Raw genomic sequence first — 15,963 nt, forward strand, 5'->3', positions numbered from 1 at the left:
TCCTGCTCTGCCCAACGCCCATCACTCCAGCTCATCCCGACACATGGCTGGACAGCTGAGGGGCTGAATCGGGGAGATCTCCAGACCCGAGCAGGCAGGCACGGTGGCATGAATATGAATGACGGTAGGTGATGAACAGAGTGGGTCTCTGGGACGTGTGACTGGGTCTGTGTGACACACAGCCCTCACACCCCAGATGTAGAGGGGCGAGGGGGGGACGCCACTCAAACCATGGCACGGGGACGGCCGCCAGCAGCGGCATCGGGGGGGCTGAGAGAGGACGGCTGCAGGGAAAATGATGGAACCGGTCGAAACCTGAGGAAAGAAGGAAATGGTCACTAGTCATTTAAAAACTCCCAACGCCGTACAAATACAGCTAAACCCAGCAGTAATGGGTTTTATTTCTTGGTACTTTGAGTGGGATTACTAGAGTGCTTGGAAGGATTCGTTGGTGGAGTTTCTCTCCCAGTTTCTTCCCATTACCTTCACATAATCAACCCCCGTTCCTTTCTTTTGAAAATCTGCACTGGCTATTTGAAACATGAAAAGGCATCAGAACAGGAGCCGAGCTCTCTCAAAGGTATAAAAAAAGAAAAGAAAACGTAGTTATTAACCATGATTTTTAAATTTTCCTTTGAGTGAGTTTATCTCCTGTTACAAAGCTTCCAGTTTTGAATATCTTTCAATATCCAGACGGAATGAAAGGACGCGTGGAAAACAATGTTGTGGATTCTGGAGCCATGTGTGTTCATTGTTCTCTAAGTTAGATTAGAGCAGAGAAAGGATGGAGGGTTCCTGGTGATTTACACCTCGGCAAAAGAGAGGCAGAAATCTGCTTTTCTTCTCATCTGTATCAGCCTGGAACACCTTGGGCTGATAGGGCTCAGAGGTAGCTAGGACTCCACCTTCATCTGTGTGTGTGTGTGTGTGTGTGTGTGTGTGTGTGTGTGTGTGTGTGTGTGTGTGTGTGAGCGTTTGTGTATGAAGGTGAATGTCTATGTGAATGTGCAACAACTCATGTGTGCACATCCACTACGTGTTTGTGTACACGTATATATTATTCTGTGTGTGTACAGATATATATGTTCCTGTGTGTGTGTGTGTGTGTGTGTGTGTGTGTGTGTGTGTGTGTGTGTGTGTGTGTGTGTGTGTGTGTGTGGGTACAGGTATATATGTGACTGTGTGTGTGTGTGTGTGTGCGCAGGTATATATGGTACTGTGTATGTGTGTGTGCAGGTATATGTTCCTGTGTATGTGTTTGTACAGGTATATATGTTCATGCGTGTGATGTACAGTGAGGTATAGAATATATACCTGTACAAACACGTTTGTGGGTTTGCATTTGCATTTGTGCGCTTGCGCGTGTGTGTGTGTGTGCATGCGCTTTCGGGCGTCTGTTTATGTGTGTGTTTGCGTGTGCATGCGCGTGCCTGTATGGGTTTATGTGTGTGTTTCATGTGTGTGTCTGCGCTTGCGTGCATGCGTTTATGTGTTTGTTTGCGTGCACGTGCATGTTTATGTCTGTGTCTCCCACACACACACACGCGTGCATGTGTGTGTGTGTGTGTGTGTGTGCCATTGCGTGCGTGCGTGTCTGTGTCTGTGTGTCTGTGCGGGGGGATATTTTCCAATCACTGCTCTGCCGGTTCTTCATTGTTCCTGGAAGCTGTTCACCATTCTGCACGATTAACAGCATTATCTGCCCCTGGCCCCGCAGCCCGCCAGTCCTTGGGCCATTGTGTTCTCGTCAAGGGTGAGTGCTCCCTCCCCCCTCCTCCCCCCTCCCCCCCTCCTCCCTCACTCCCCCGGTGTCATTCAGCCCCCCTCTCCTCCCATCAGCCGGGACAGGCCTGACTGGGCCCAGGTGGGTCGTGCTGGCATTTCAGGCCCTAGCCCGCAGCCAGGGGGGGAGAGGGGCTGGAGGGTGAGGCTGGAGGGGGAGGATAAGTGGCCTCAGCGGCAGGCAACAGGCGGGAGACGAGGTGGTCTCTGACGCCCCGTCGTCCACCACCCTGCTGGTCCGGAGACGATGCTGAAGACGGCGACAGGTCCCTGGGGCTGACCTTTGATCTGAGCATCGAGATCCATCTGGTCAGTGGGCAGTCAGAGGGTCCGGCAGCTATGACTGGATCACCTTTGGAAAAACAAAATTCAAGGCAAGGTCTCTCTCTCTCTCTCTCTCTCTCTCTCTCTCTCTCTCTCTCTCTCTCTCTCTCTCTCTCTCTCTCTCTCTCTCTCTCTCTCTCTCTCTCTCTCTCTCTCTCTCTCTCTCTCTCTCTCTCTCTCTCTCTCTCTCTCTCTCTCTCTCTCTCTCTCTCTCTCTCTCCTCTCTCCTCTCTCCCTCCCCTCTCTCTCTCTCTCTCCCTCCTGTCTGTTTTCTTATTTTGTCTTGATTCTAAACCCGTTGCCCCAGCTTGTGATCCCCGTCTCTTTGCCCCTCTCTCCTCTGTCCTGTAATTGACTCAGCTGCTTCCTTTGTGATATAATAACCGGTTCGGCCGGCAGAATGACATTTCACAGGCTCTGAGCCATCGTAAAGCTAATTGTTCTAAAGAGGAGAAGGGGGGGATGCTAGCGGTCTGCGTGTCTGTGCATGCAGCAAACGATAAGGGGAGATTCATTTCTGCTGTATCGGCCAAACAGATGCTTAGGAGGGACTTTTATCTTGACATTGAAACTCGGGCTCTTTCTACTTGTCCCTCTCTCGCTCTCTCTGTGACTCTGTCTCGCTCTCTCCGACACTCTCTCTGTCTCAGTGTCTCTCTCTCTCAATCTCTCTGACTCTTTGTTTCTGTGACTGTGTCTCTCTGTCTCTATATCTCTCTGTGTCTGTGTCTGTCTCTGTCTCGCTCTCTCTCTCTTCCCCTTTCCTCTCGCTCGTCACCAAGTCATTATTCTGTCCCTTTTTATTTAAAAGTGTACGCATGTTGCTGTTTCTCTTTCTTCTGCCAGACACCCTGCACAGAAAAGATAGGGTCTTTAAATTTGGGCCCATAGCCCCATTCTCTCCTCTCCCCTTCTGTGTCTTTGTGAGCGGGAGTGCGTGAATCTGTGTGTGTGTGTGTGTGTGTGTGTGTGTGTGTGCATGATGTCTGTGTGCATGATGTGTGTGAAATACTGATATATTCAGCGAAAGGAGGGGGAGGCAGGGGGGATTCGCTGTTGTTTTTTTATGTGATGTAATTCAGAGGTTTAGTTGTGTCTGTGTGTGTGTGTATGTGTGCCTCAGGCCCTGATCGGTGTCTTTTTGAACATTAATGTGGAACAAATTCATAATTGTTTAAAAAAATAAGAGCCAGCATCCAATTAAGATACTGTTGCTATTCTTTTGTATTTGTATCACAAATAGGACTTACAATTTAAATTAGCGCCTCAAAACAAGACGACGATATTCAAATAAATATTGCCTTTACACTGTCACCAACCGCAGGCCTAGCTCACTAAAACATATAATACATGGACGACTTGTGCTAGTTTACCGTTAGCTCTAGCATCACTAGCGACTTATATGTGACTACATGGATGACTTGTGCTAGTTTACAGTTAGCTGTAACATCAGTAGTGACTTTTTACGTCTAGCAGTAAGCAGGTGAGCGTAGCTCGTACTCTCCAGACTGAGATGTTTTGTCTTTGTTTCTTTAGTGTCTGCTCAAAATTTGCGAAGGGAACTTGCTTCCCTATTGGTCCACGCAACAACCTCATACAGGATGATCCTGACACTGGCGTTCCCCCCTGCAGAGGCCACGATATAAGCCATATTCAAAAAGAACACATTATATTGAATTGATAGTTAATTGATAGAACACCTGCAAATAACTAATCTTTAAATGAGTTCCGGAGAGCCACGCCTGCTATATGTCTCTCTCCAACAGACCAGAGCCCAACCTCTCCTCTCTCTCTGCTCAACACTTCCATCTTGGGGCCAAACTATTCCTCAGTTTGTGTCAGAACTTCAGCCCTGACAAGAGGACTAATATAACTTCAACAAAAGAGCTAAACGATAACACGAACACGTCCCTGCTATATCATACAAAAGGAACACATCGTCCAACCACACAACAGAAACACACTGTCCCAACACACAACAGAAACCCACCGTCACACCATACAACAGAAACACACAACAGAAACACACTGTCCCACCACACAACAGGAACACACTGTCCCAACACACAACAGGAACACACTGTCCCACCACACAACAGGAACACACTGTCCCACCACACAAGAGAAACACACCACACAACAGAAAGACATCTGACCATCGCACAACAGAAACACACCGTCCGACCGCACAACAGAAACACACCGTCCGACCACAGCACCACGTGTTGGCTAACGTCAGACGCTCTCAGCGGTGCAGACTGGAGCTAAGTGAATCAAATAAAGTCAGATGTATCCGTCTCTCACAGCAGGTTCTCTGTGCCCTCCTGCCTCCACATTTCCCAGCCCGTGGTACGTCTCCGAGCAACCGCCTACCCCCCCACCCCCCCCCACCCCCCCCCCCCCAGGCCCACCCTTCCAAGATGGCCTCTCCGCTTCCCACTTAGAGGAATAGATGGAGTGTTTAAGTGTTTTTGTCGAGTCAAATGGCACCAGGCAGATGACTGCATGCCATTATCATAACTTACCCCCCCCGTCCCCTCCTCTGCAGGCTGCTCTGGTGCCCCATCCCCACGTCTGTCCTGCCCCGTGGAGCCCTGGTGCCCCATCCCCACGTCTGTCCTGCCCCGTGGAGCCCTGGTGCCCCATCCCCACGTCTGTCCTGCCCCATGGAGCCCTGGTGCCCCATCCCCACGTCTGTCCTGCCCCGTGGAGCCCTGGTGCCCCATCCCCACGTCTGTTCTGCCCCGTGGAGCTCTGGATGCAGACTACAGGCAGGTGGAGGAACGCGTGCGGGCTTCCTGCTTACACGTTGAGACGTTCAGAGTTTGTGTGTGTCTGTGTGTGTCCGTAAGAGTGTGTGTATATGTATGTGTGTGTGTGTGTGTGTGTGTGTGTGTGTGTGTGTGTGTGTGTGTGTGTATGCGCGTGTGCGTGCACATGTGCCTGCCTGTGTGCGTGCGTATGCGTGTGTGTGGGTGCGTGTGTGTGCGTATGAGCAGGAATAGTTGTGCGCGCCGTGTGGTTTCGGGGAGCCGGTCGCCATCGCATCAAAGTTCCGGCGGCTTCCTGTCTCGGGGTGACAGAGGAGCGACGCTGAGTGGCACTTGTCCTCCAGTCCTCAGCGTGACTTCCTGTCGTCGTCCCCCCCCCCCCCCCCCCCCCGACTGCCAGAGCCTCAGCGCGTGCTGCAGAGATGTAGCAGCAGATGGAGGCCGGCGTTCTACATCTCACTCTTGGGACGCCCGGGCAACACCATCCGAGGCCCGCTATGCAGTGTGTCTAAACCCCGCGAAAACCCAAATGGTGCATGGATGCAGCACCACACACACGGCACACATTCCCTCCACAACCATTCCTCGACCACCCCCCCCTCACACACACACACATCCGCCCCCCCCCCCCCCACCCCCCATATCCTCCCTGTCTGTGACTCCCTTCTGCTGAGCCCACCCTCTCTCTGAAGAACCCCCGCATCTTTTATTTATTCCCTGCAATACGGCTGGACGCTGACGAGAGCACAGGCGGAATTCACATGTGCACGTGTGAAGACACACACAGTCATACACACACACACACACACACACACACACACACACACACACACGCAGATGAACAGAAATGGGCCTCCTTCTGTTACGGGAGAAAAGAAGTCTGCAATTATAGAGAAAGAGGGGAGGGACAGTTGGGATTTGCATATGTCGTGGAGAGAAGAAACTACATCTCCCACAAGGCCCGGCGGTGGAAATGAACCAGCTGTCCATGGTTTGTAGATCAGATCCCATCCTCTTGATTACGAAATCACAGAATAATGAGGAGCGAAAAAAAAAGAAGAATAAAGTTGGGCTGCCGTGCCTCGTGGTTCCCTTCTTTGTTGTTCTCGAGAACAGAAGTTCTCGTGCCTCCGAGCCGTTTCCCCGTGCCAGAGCGCCGCGTCTTACCGCTCTCCAAGAGAGGGAAAAAGGGAAGGAACGCGAGGCGCTCCAGCCCCTGTCCCTCCAAAGCTGTCATGACAACGCCCGCCTTTTGTTTAATTTACATTCGGAGGAACAGCCTCCACCCCCAGCCATCACCGCCGCACCAACTGGCCTCATCAAAAATGCAGAGTTCAAACTAATTAGTGACATTTGGCCATTTGCGAAACTTTCTCCTGCTCTCAGCTCAACTTCTGTGGTGCAATTTATCACACGGCTTGCCAGGCGCGCGGAACACGTGCCCGCGGATTCTGTCAAGTGGATTCAGTTTTCTAAGAAAGTACAATTTCCAATTCGTTCGTTCCGAGCAGATTCTATTTTGAGATGAATGCAGGTGTAGAACAGCAGCAGGTTGCAGTAATCACGCATGTGGAGCCCGTTCGTTCATTTAAGGTTTGTGTTTGTCATAAGAAACATCTGTCATCCTCCGTGTGTGAAGACGAGCATCTGTATAGTCGGAAATAAATGAACAGAAACCAAGGTAAATACCTCATTAGAAAATAAAGATGAGGGTTAATATTACTGAATGATATGGAACGCTCGTCACACACACACACGCACAACTCTAACACACACAGACGCGATAACAAGAACATGCACAAATAAAAAACAACACACATACTCACAAGCACACACACACACACACACACACACACACACACACACACACACACACACACACACACACATACACAAACACAGAGCAATAGACAGCCACACACACACAAAAACAAACACACATAGCAATATACACACACACACACATGCATCCAGCATGCACCACCCTTCCAGCTTCCTCAGGCCGCTGTGCAGTGGTGTATTGCAGTAGTGTATTGCAGTAGTGTATTGCAGTAGTGTATAGCAGTGGCGTATTGCAGTGGCGTGTTGCAGTATAGTGTATTGCAGTGGCGTATTGCAGTTGTGTATTGCAGTAGTGTATTGCAGTAGTGTATTGCAGTGGCGTATTGCAGTTGTGCATTGCAGTTGTGCATTGCAGTAGTGTATTGCAGTGGCGTATTGCAGTGGCGTGTTGCAGTAGCGTGTTGCAGTGGCGTGTTGCAGTAGTGTATTGCAGTAGTGTATTGCAGTGGCGTATTGCAGTAGTGTATTGCAGTAGTGTATTGCAGTGGCGTATTGCAGTGGCGTATTGCAGTTGTGCATTGCAGTTGTGCATTGCAGTAGTGTATTGCAGTAGTGTATTGCAGTGGCGTATTGCAGTAGTGTATTGCAGTGGGTTATTGCAGTGGCGTGTTGCAGTAGTGTATTGCAGTGGGTTATTGCAGTGGCGTGTTGCAGTGGTGTGTTGCAGTAGTGTATTGCAGTGGTGTATTGCAGTAGTGTATTGCAGTGGGTTATTGCAGTGGCGTGTTGCAGTGGTGTATTGCAGTGGCGTGTTGCAGTTTAGTGTATTGCAGCGGCGTGTTGCAGTAGTGTATTGCAGTGGTGTATTGCAGTGGCGTGTTGCAGTGGCGTGTTGCAGTGGTGTGTTGCATTGAGTTATATCCGGCCAGCTGTTCTTCTCTGTGCTGTCCAAACAGGTGCTGGCCTGAGTTTCACTGCATTATTCATCTGGCTTCACTTTAGCCAGAGAAGAATGGATGACAATGCTGAGCCTCATATCTTATCCTTGATGTCATAGCATCATATCACATCCATGATTTCAGATCCTCATGTCACATCCATGAGGTCAGAGCATCATATCACATCCATAATGTGAGAGGAGGGGAGGTGAGGAGAAGTAGGGGAGGAAGAGGAGGAGAGAAAGTGAGGATGAGGAGTAGGGGAAGAAGAGGAGGATGTGAAGAGGATGGGAGGGTGAGGAAGAGAAGGAAGCAAGACTGAGATTGGTGGAGATGAAGAGCAGGTGAGGAAGAGGAAGAGGAGAAGAAGAGGAGAATGGGAGGAAGGGGAGGAGGAGCGGGGCGTCCGAGGAGGAAGAGGAGAAGAGCTGACAGCGCTAATGTGGAACCAAGAGGAGAACCTGGCAGTCACTCAACTCCTGCACCTGCAGATCCACCACGCGAGCACTCTCCCCCCCCCCCCCCCCCTCTCTCTCTCCCCCCCTCTCTCTCTCTCCCCCTCTCCCTCTCTCGCTCCTTCCCTCCCTCCTGTGGCTGGAGGCGTTGTCATTTTCGGCATGTTTTCCCTACAACGTGCACTCCTGCGCGTGTGTTAATTGCGGCCTCTCTGGGGGAGGGGAGGGGTGAAGGGGAGGGGGCGAGGAGCAGGGGGGAGGCGGTGAGGAGGACCTGTTTGAGAGCCGCCAGGTTTCTGAGCATGGAGCGGAGACACCTGGTCTGCCTGAAGGGGGAGATCAAGATAGACTCTCCCTCTCTCCTTGTCTTCGCATGGTTCCTCCTTTTTCTCACTCCTCTCTCTCTCTCTCTCTCTCTCTCTCTCCCTCTCTCTCTCTATCTCTGTCTCTTTCTCTCTCTCTACCTATTTGACCTCTCGCTCACTCTATCTTTCTTTTATTCCTTCACTTTCCCCTCTCCTACCCTCCCGCTTGGAGAAAACAGCTGCTCAGCAGCCTGCACACAAACATCCCACACTACCAGCCGCCTTGCCCTCCATCAATCATCACACCACCACGCAGGCACGTGTGTGTGTGTGCGTGGGTGTGTGTGTGTGTGCATGGGTGTGGGTGTGTGTGTGTGTGCATGGGCGTGGGTGTGTGTGTGTGTGCATGGGCGTGGGTGTGTGTGTGTGTGCATGGGCGTGGGTGTGTGTGTGCGTGTGTTCACACGTGTGTCTACTTGAGATGGAATCAGAAAGCAGACAATAGCAGTTTCTCTTTCTCTAGTGTTTTTTTTTGCAGGTCAGTAACTGAGCAGCAATTGATCCAGACAGCCCGAGGCCCGAGGATAATTCATAAATGACCACCATATATCAGGGACCACCCTTGCGGCTCCGCTGAGTCAAGGTTACCACGGTTACCCAGGAGAAGGTTCCGAACTGTTTCAGCCTCGGAGAGAGAGCAGTCAAACATCTCTGAGGGAGACTCTGAGGGGAACTGGGTTGAGTTAGAATAAAGTCAGACTTCCACAGAGAGCATTACATTTGGGACTCAGATGGGATTTCTGGTAGGCAGGCTTTACATTTTGCTTTAAACAACCATTTAAAAGTAGATTCAAGTTGGTTAAGATATAAGATATTGTGTGATATGATAGTGTTGTTTTCCATTGTTTCTGTTTTAGCTCATGGCTCCTTCTCCGCAGTATGGACGGCTGATGAGACCAGCTGCTGACACACAGAAGCTCTCCACCTCTGCTGCCGCAACCGTCTCCTGGAAGACCCTCGCTCACCTAAGACTAACACACACTGCCCTACCTATCTCACGCATTCATGCACGCACACTCAGACAGGGACACGCACGCACACACACGCGTGCACGCAATCACACACTAACCACGCGCAAGCATGAGACGGAATGTGAGAGAGAAAGACGGAACATGTGTGTGTGTGTGCGTTTGTGTGTGCGTGTAAGAGAGAAAAAGTGAGAGAAAGAGAAAGAGAATGAGAGTGAGAGAGGGAGAAAGAGAGAGAGACCTTGGTCAGTAGCAGATGAGTTGTGGGAGCGCAGGCAGCTGTAGGAGGAGAACCGACCATAAGGCCGGACGCTCTGCCAAATTTCATCATCTATTATGGATCGCCTGAGATGAACACTCCAGCACAACCAGGGGCATGCCTGAGTTACACACACTAACACGCAGACACGCACACGCACACACACACACACACACGTGCGAGTGGACTTGAAGATCAACAAACATCAATATCTACGGCAGCAATTTTCTTTTCTATAGTTTAATGTGTACGTTTCCAATACACAGATGAAAAAACTTAAAGATAATAGTGTTCTCTAAGATCTCCGAAGTCGTCCGCTGTGTTTAACCTCAATCCATTCACATACAGATGCTTGTCATGAACAGATTGTGAATTGACTTCATTGACTTCATTTGCAATGATCTTCAGGTTCTCTGTTTCCAAGATAGCAGCTCAGCCTCTAAGGTTCCACACCTCGTGCTGTCTGACCAGAACCCGTAGAACCAACCAGAAGCTTCCCGTCCCAAAGCATTATGGGATGTTGGAGTGATCACATCCCGCCTTCAACTTGTAGTTTCATCGCTCTGCGTTCTTTTTTGGGGGGAGACGCTCGGCTTTGGCAGACTCCGTTGCTGCCCAGCAGTAAATTGCCTTGTAAATTACCGAGCGGGGGTAATAAAGGCAGATTTGTACATCACCAGGAGTGGAGACTGTGTCTGTCTTGTAAATTTAATTAAACAGCAGGTGCAAAATCAGGTCATATGGCTTTGATGTGCCCCATGTGAGAATGACAAGCAGACAAAGATTCTAATACGAGCGCCATTTACATATTTTTGCATGCGGCAGGGCGGCTCGTAGGGGGGGGGGGGGGGGGGAGAGGGGGGGGTGCTAGGGGGGAGCCTCCTCCTCCAACCCCCCCCACTGCCTTGCAGCGTATAAAATGTTACCCAAATTAAAGAGGATTCAAATTAGCTGTCACCTTTAATTTTAATAGATCTACGGCAAAATAAGCGATTAAGCTCTTCAAAGAACGGCCGCGCACGCGTAGCGTAGCGTAAACACGGCTATTAGCAACAGCTAGCGCCGCGAAGGAGCCACTTCCACACTAATGAGCTGTTATTGCTTGTCTACTGTACACGCGGCTAAAACAGAGCTTCAGAACGCAATCAGACGGGAAAACCCTCGATGAAGCAAGGTGAGGCACGAAGAGAACCAGCGGAGAATTTATTAGGGAATAAGGAAAAAACATCACGTCTGTTCTTATATCTAGCCAGTTCTTATATCTAACCAGACTCTGTTCCTGATTAAGTTCTCCCACTGACCTGACGTGCAGTGGAGCCACAAGTAGTCTTCTTATGGCACTTTTGACCATTAGCGCCTTCTCAACTCAGTGGCCCATCCAAAAGGCCCTTCTTCGAAAGAGAGAGAGAGAGAGAGAGAGAGAGAGAGAGAGAGAGAGAGAGAGAGAGAGAGATAGATAGAATGAGAGCGAGAGCAGGAGCGGAGCCAATGAAGGTGTCAGCGCCATCAGTTGACCTGACATCAACGCCTTCACTTGTTTCCCCTTTTCCACTCCTCCTGTTTCTTTTCCCCTCCAGAAGCGGTTGATAATTAGCTCCTAAGATGAACCATCTGCATGCCCTCTCACGGCCTTTCTGCTTTTTCAAAAAAGTTTACCAGGGATAGGGGGCACGCGCTGAGCGAGAGAGAGAGAGAGAGATAGAGATAGAGAGATAGAGAGACAGCAAGAGACAGCAAGAGAGCGAGACAGAGAGAGAGAGAGAGAGAGAGAGAGAGAGAGAGAGAGAGAGAGAGAGAGAGAGAGAGAGAGAGAGAGAGAGAGAGAGAGAGAGAGAGAGACTGCATGCTCAGGCATTACTGAAGTTTATTACGAAGGAGCTGATTCATAAAGTCCAGAGAGATGAGTAGGAGGACGAGGAGGAGAGAGGCTGGATCAGTGAAGGTTGGACCTTGGATGGCGGGGGTGTGGAGGGAGGGCTGGATCCTGTTCAAGGAAAAGGTAATACGTTGTTCTTGGAATCCAGCCTCTGTGCGCTGTTGGAGTGGAGCACGGCTCCAACACCAAACACACACACACACACCCCTGAACCACACACACGTAGACACACACACACACACACCCTCAACCACACACCCTGAAGAGTGTTTCTCAACCTCCTCCCCCAGAAATGTAATGCACGCAAGGAACAACTCAAAAGTTCATGACCGACAGACATCGGTTTCTGTCCCGACTTGCACATAGAGGGGAAACACAGCTGCGGTCTTCTGTGGATTTTTATAAAAAGAGTAAATCCTCCTTCCTTCTTCCTCGACCCAACCTTTCCTCTGGCTGTGTCAGTCAGCCTCTATTGTCATCAGCCCTCAGCGACACCTGTGTTTCTGCAACACGGGCTACAGGGCTATCATCAGCCTGTCAGAAGGCTGTCTCGTTTGGCAGGGGCTTTTGGAAAGCTTCACTGTCACCAGCTGTCAAACTTTAAGTGGTCGTTTTTTTTCTAATGAGAAAAACGCCATTGATAAAAAAAGCAAACAAAGCACAACCAAAAATGTGTGTGCGTGTGTGTTATTAGGGTTGAAAAGAGGGGGATGAGAGAGATAAAGAGAGAGTGAGAGAGAGAGAGAGAGAGAGCCAGGGGGAGGGAGAGAGAGAGGGGGAGGGAGAGAGAGAGAGAGCCAGGGGGGAAAAGAGAGAGAGAGGTAGAGAGAGAGAGGTAGAGAGAGAGAGGTAGAGAGAGAGAGAGAGAGAGAGAGAGAGAGAGAGAGAGGTAGAGAGAGAGAGCTAGGGGGGAGAGAGAGTGACAGAGAAAGTGAGAGATAGAGAGGGATAGAGAGAGCGAGATAGCCAGGGGGGAAAGAGAGAGAGAGAGAAAAAGAGAGCGGGTTGGAGCAGTTTTTGATAACAGGTGCATGTCTGGAAGCAGTTGGTGGCGTACGTGGTGGTGGGGGTGGAGGAGGAGGTGTTGGTGGTGGTTGTGTTGGTTGTGTTGGATGAGGTGGTGGAGGAGGTGGTGGTGGTTGTGGTGGATGAGGTGGTGGAGGAGGCGGTTGTCTTTTGTCATCCCTCATGGCAGTCCGGCACTAACGAGGGGACGAGGGGATGGAGGGTGGAGGCCCAGCAGACCTGGTGTCGGAGGCATAGTGGTGGTATTGGTGGAGACATGGTGACCTGGTGGTGGAGGCCCAGCAGACATGGAGGTGGAGGCCCACAGACATGGTGGTGGAGGCCCACAGACATGGTGGTGGAGGCCCACAGACATGGAGGTGGAGGCCCACAGACGTGGTGGTGGAGGCCCACAGACGTGGTGGTGGAGGCCCACAGACATGGAGGTGGAGGCCCACAGACGTGGTGGTGGAGGCCCACAGACATGGAGGTGGAGGCCCACAGACATGGTGGTGGAGGCCCACAGACATGGTGGTGGAGGCCCACAGACATGGAGGTGGAGGCCCACAGACGTGGTGGTGGAGGCCCACAGACGTGGTGGTGGAGGCCCACAGACATGGAGGTGGAGGCCCACAGACGTGGTGGTGGAGGCCCACAGACATGGAGGTGGAGGCTATGTCACATGGAGGTGGAGGCCCACATTATATTGGAGGCCAAGCATACACGGTGGTGGAGGCTCAGCATAGAGGCACGGTGACGTGGAGGTGGAAGCTCAGCAGACATGGCGGGGGAGGGTGGAGGCCCAGGAGACCTGGTAGTGGAGGTGACCTGGTAGCAGCAGAGGAGTAGCAGAAGCGACCGGCTGGGTGAAAAAACGACCCAATGAGAGGATGGAGTAACGATGGACATGGGGAAAGGTGAGGGAGAACTATAACTCTCGTTATTGTTAGCTTCATTATACTTTATTACACTTTATTATTAAGTTATAGATCTGGTCCCCGCTCTGAGCACTGTCTGCAATACAACCTTGACATCCAGTGTCGAGCCATCTTCGATTCTATCAGCTTTTGGGTCACCTAGCCTTATTGTCTGTGTCAGCCTTTATTGACTCTACATATCTTCCATAGATGTCCCCGATGTCTGCAGGTCAGCCTGTAGGGCCTCCTTCAGCAACCGGACATTCAAGTCAGTCATCTGTCAGATGGCTCTTAACGATCGTCCATGATCGCACTGCGAGGCAGCTGATGATAATGTCACAGCAGTGGGGCGTCGCCACGGTCCAACACCATGAACACACAAGATCTTTATGCAGAGCGACAACCTGAGACAGACGCACACCGCCACACACACACACACACACAAAGCGGGGCCCGTCCTTTGTTGCTGCGCACACAGGGGTCGGTCAGGGTCGTTCTGAGGCCCTCCGCACACACTGAGGTGTTGACAGGGCCGAGTCGCCTCGCGGTGCACAGACAGAAACAACAGGGAGCTAATGGCGGCTAATAGGTGTCACAGGGACGCACAGGACAAAGAGACCCTGAACGCACCACGCTGAGACCACAGCTCAGGGACCGGGGCCCCGACCGCCGCTGTCATCTGATGTCAATCAGCGACTGATGGGCAGTGGCCCCCGGTCACACACACACAGAGAGAGAGAGAGAGAGAGAGAGAGAGAGAGAGAGAGAGAGAGAGAGAGAGAGAGAGAGAGAGAGAGAGATGACAGTGTGTCGTAGTAGCATGTATATAAACCTGCCTATTATTAACCCCCCAAAGAGACCAGCGGGGGTCTCTTCATGTCAACCTGTGTTTATTCCACTTCTTGCCGTCAGTGGGCCGATCAGACAAGTGTCAGGATCAGCATGGGGGCACTCTGTGGAGAGCTTAAACTTAGTTTGGATGGTGTTGTCTAATAGTAGATATATATATCAGCTGCAGATAGCCTACTGCTCTTTAAAACAGACAATGTTGTTCATATATCATAGGAATGTGTCTGATAAATAGTCAACCTCATGCTTTGAAAAGGGTGTGACTGTCATAGGCAGTGTGTGCGTGTGTTAAGTTGTCTGTCTGTGTCTGTGTGTTCGGTAACATTACGGTAGGCCTACTATTCATGGCCCTCTAGTTCCCTCTTCTGGCGGGCAGACATTTAGTGTTGCCATCTACATAAGGGAGCGTTGATCCTCCACGTGTGTTCTAATACAACTCTTAATGAGTCTGCCGATGATTAACATGGATGCTGTTGTATTACCCAAACAGCAGCATGAGTCTTAGTATGATGTTCTATTAGAACATCGTCACGAGGACCTCTGTGGCCCCTAAACATCTGCTGCCTCTGCTCCACCGGCTTCGCAGGAATACAGACGAGGGAGAATGCACCCAGCCCCACTAATTACTAACTGCACAACGTTTGGAGCAACTCAACTCAAAGATACTTCTATCTCTGTACCTCTTCACTCAGCCTTAAACGAAGACAATAAGGAGCTGGTAACTTTGTGTTTTTAATATCCTGCTCTGTAAAGGGATTACGGTGTGGTTGGCTGAACACACGCCAACTCACAGACACAGAAACACACCCAGCGATCAATCAACACCTTCGACTGTGAACGCTGAGGCTCCTCTGCCAACAGATGTGCAACCTCCAAAAACCCCTCATGTGCATATTTATGCTTGTTAGATTCTGAGAGATTGATAAAACAACATATATATATACCAGTATAGACACGTGAACACAGTGTTCATTTGAGATCTGTCTAGAGCCTCACGGTCGAATCAATGATGAACACACATCTTTTCTGTTTCCCACCTGCTGCGCCCATCTTCCTCTGAATATTCAATCGCTGGGCGGTGAGACACATCCGTCTCCTGGCCTTCGTGTCTCTCGAGGCTGCCTGCTCCAGCCTCGGCCGCACAGCCGGCGAGAGATGCTGTGCATCTCATCAGCAGCCTTTACTCCAAATGCAACCTGTGTGTCTGTGTCTGTGAAAGAGAGAAAGTGGGAGTGAGAGAGACCAATAAAACCCAGCTTAAATGAGTGAGTGAATCAGAGAAGGAGAGTGTAATTGAGAGTGTGAGTGCACAGTACAAAACCGCTATGAGTGAGAGTGAGAGAGACTCCAGTACAAATCTGATGGGATGCTCTTTGTATACACAACAGGGCGAGTGCAACTATGATGAGCTGAAGGTGAGAACCAATGTTCAGGCCGAGCCGTCCTCAGGGCTGGTGGGTTGAAGAGCAGAGGACATCAGGAGAGGAGCACTGGAGAGGACTGATGGGGCAGGAGGAGCACTTGGCTCTGATAACTGCCAACTGGTCTCTCTCTGCTGCAGGTGGTGGACTCAGAGCAGACCACAGGAGAGAACCCACTGGTCGCTCTGACTGCGTTCCGTCTGTTTCTACACAACTTTTTGTTTCTCTCCATCCCTCTGTCGACATCACGG

This window comes from Gadus macrocephalus, chromosome 5, assembly GCF_031168955.1.
Source record: "Gadus macrocephalus chromosome 5, ASM3116895v1".
Lineage (NCBI taxonomy): Eukaryota > Metazoa > Chordata > Actinopteri > Gadiformes > Gadidae > Gadus > Gadus macrocephalus.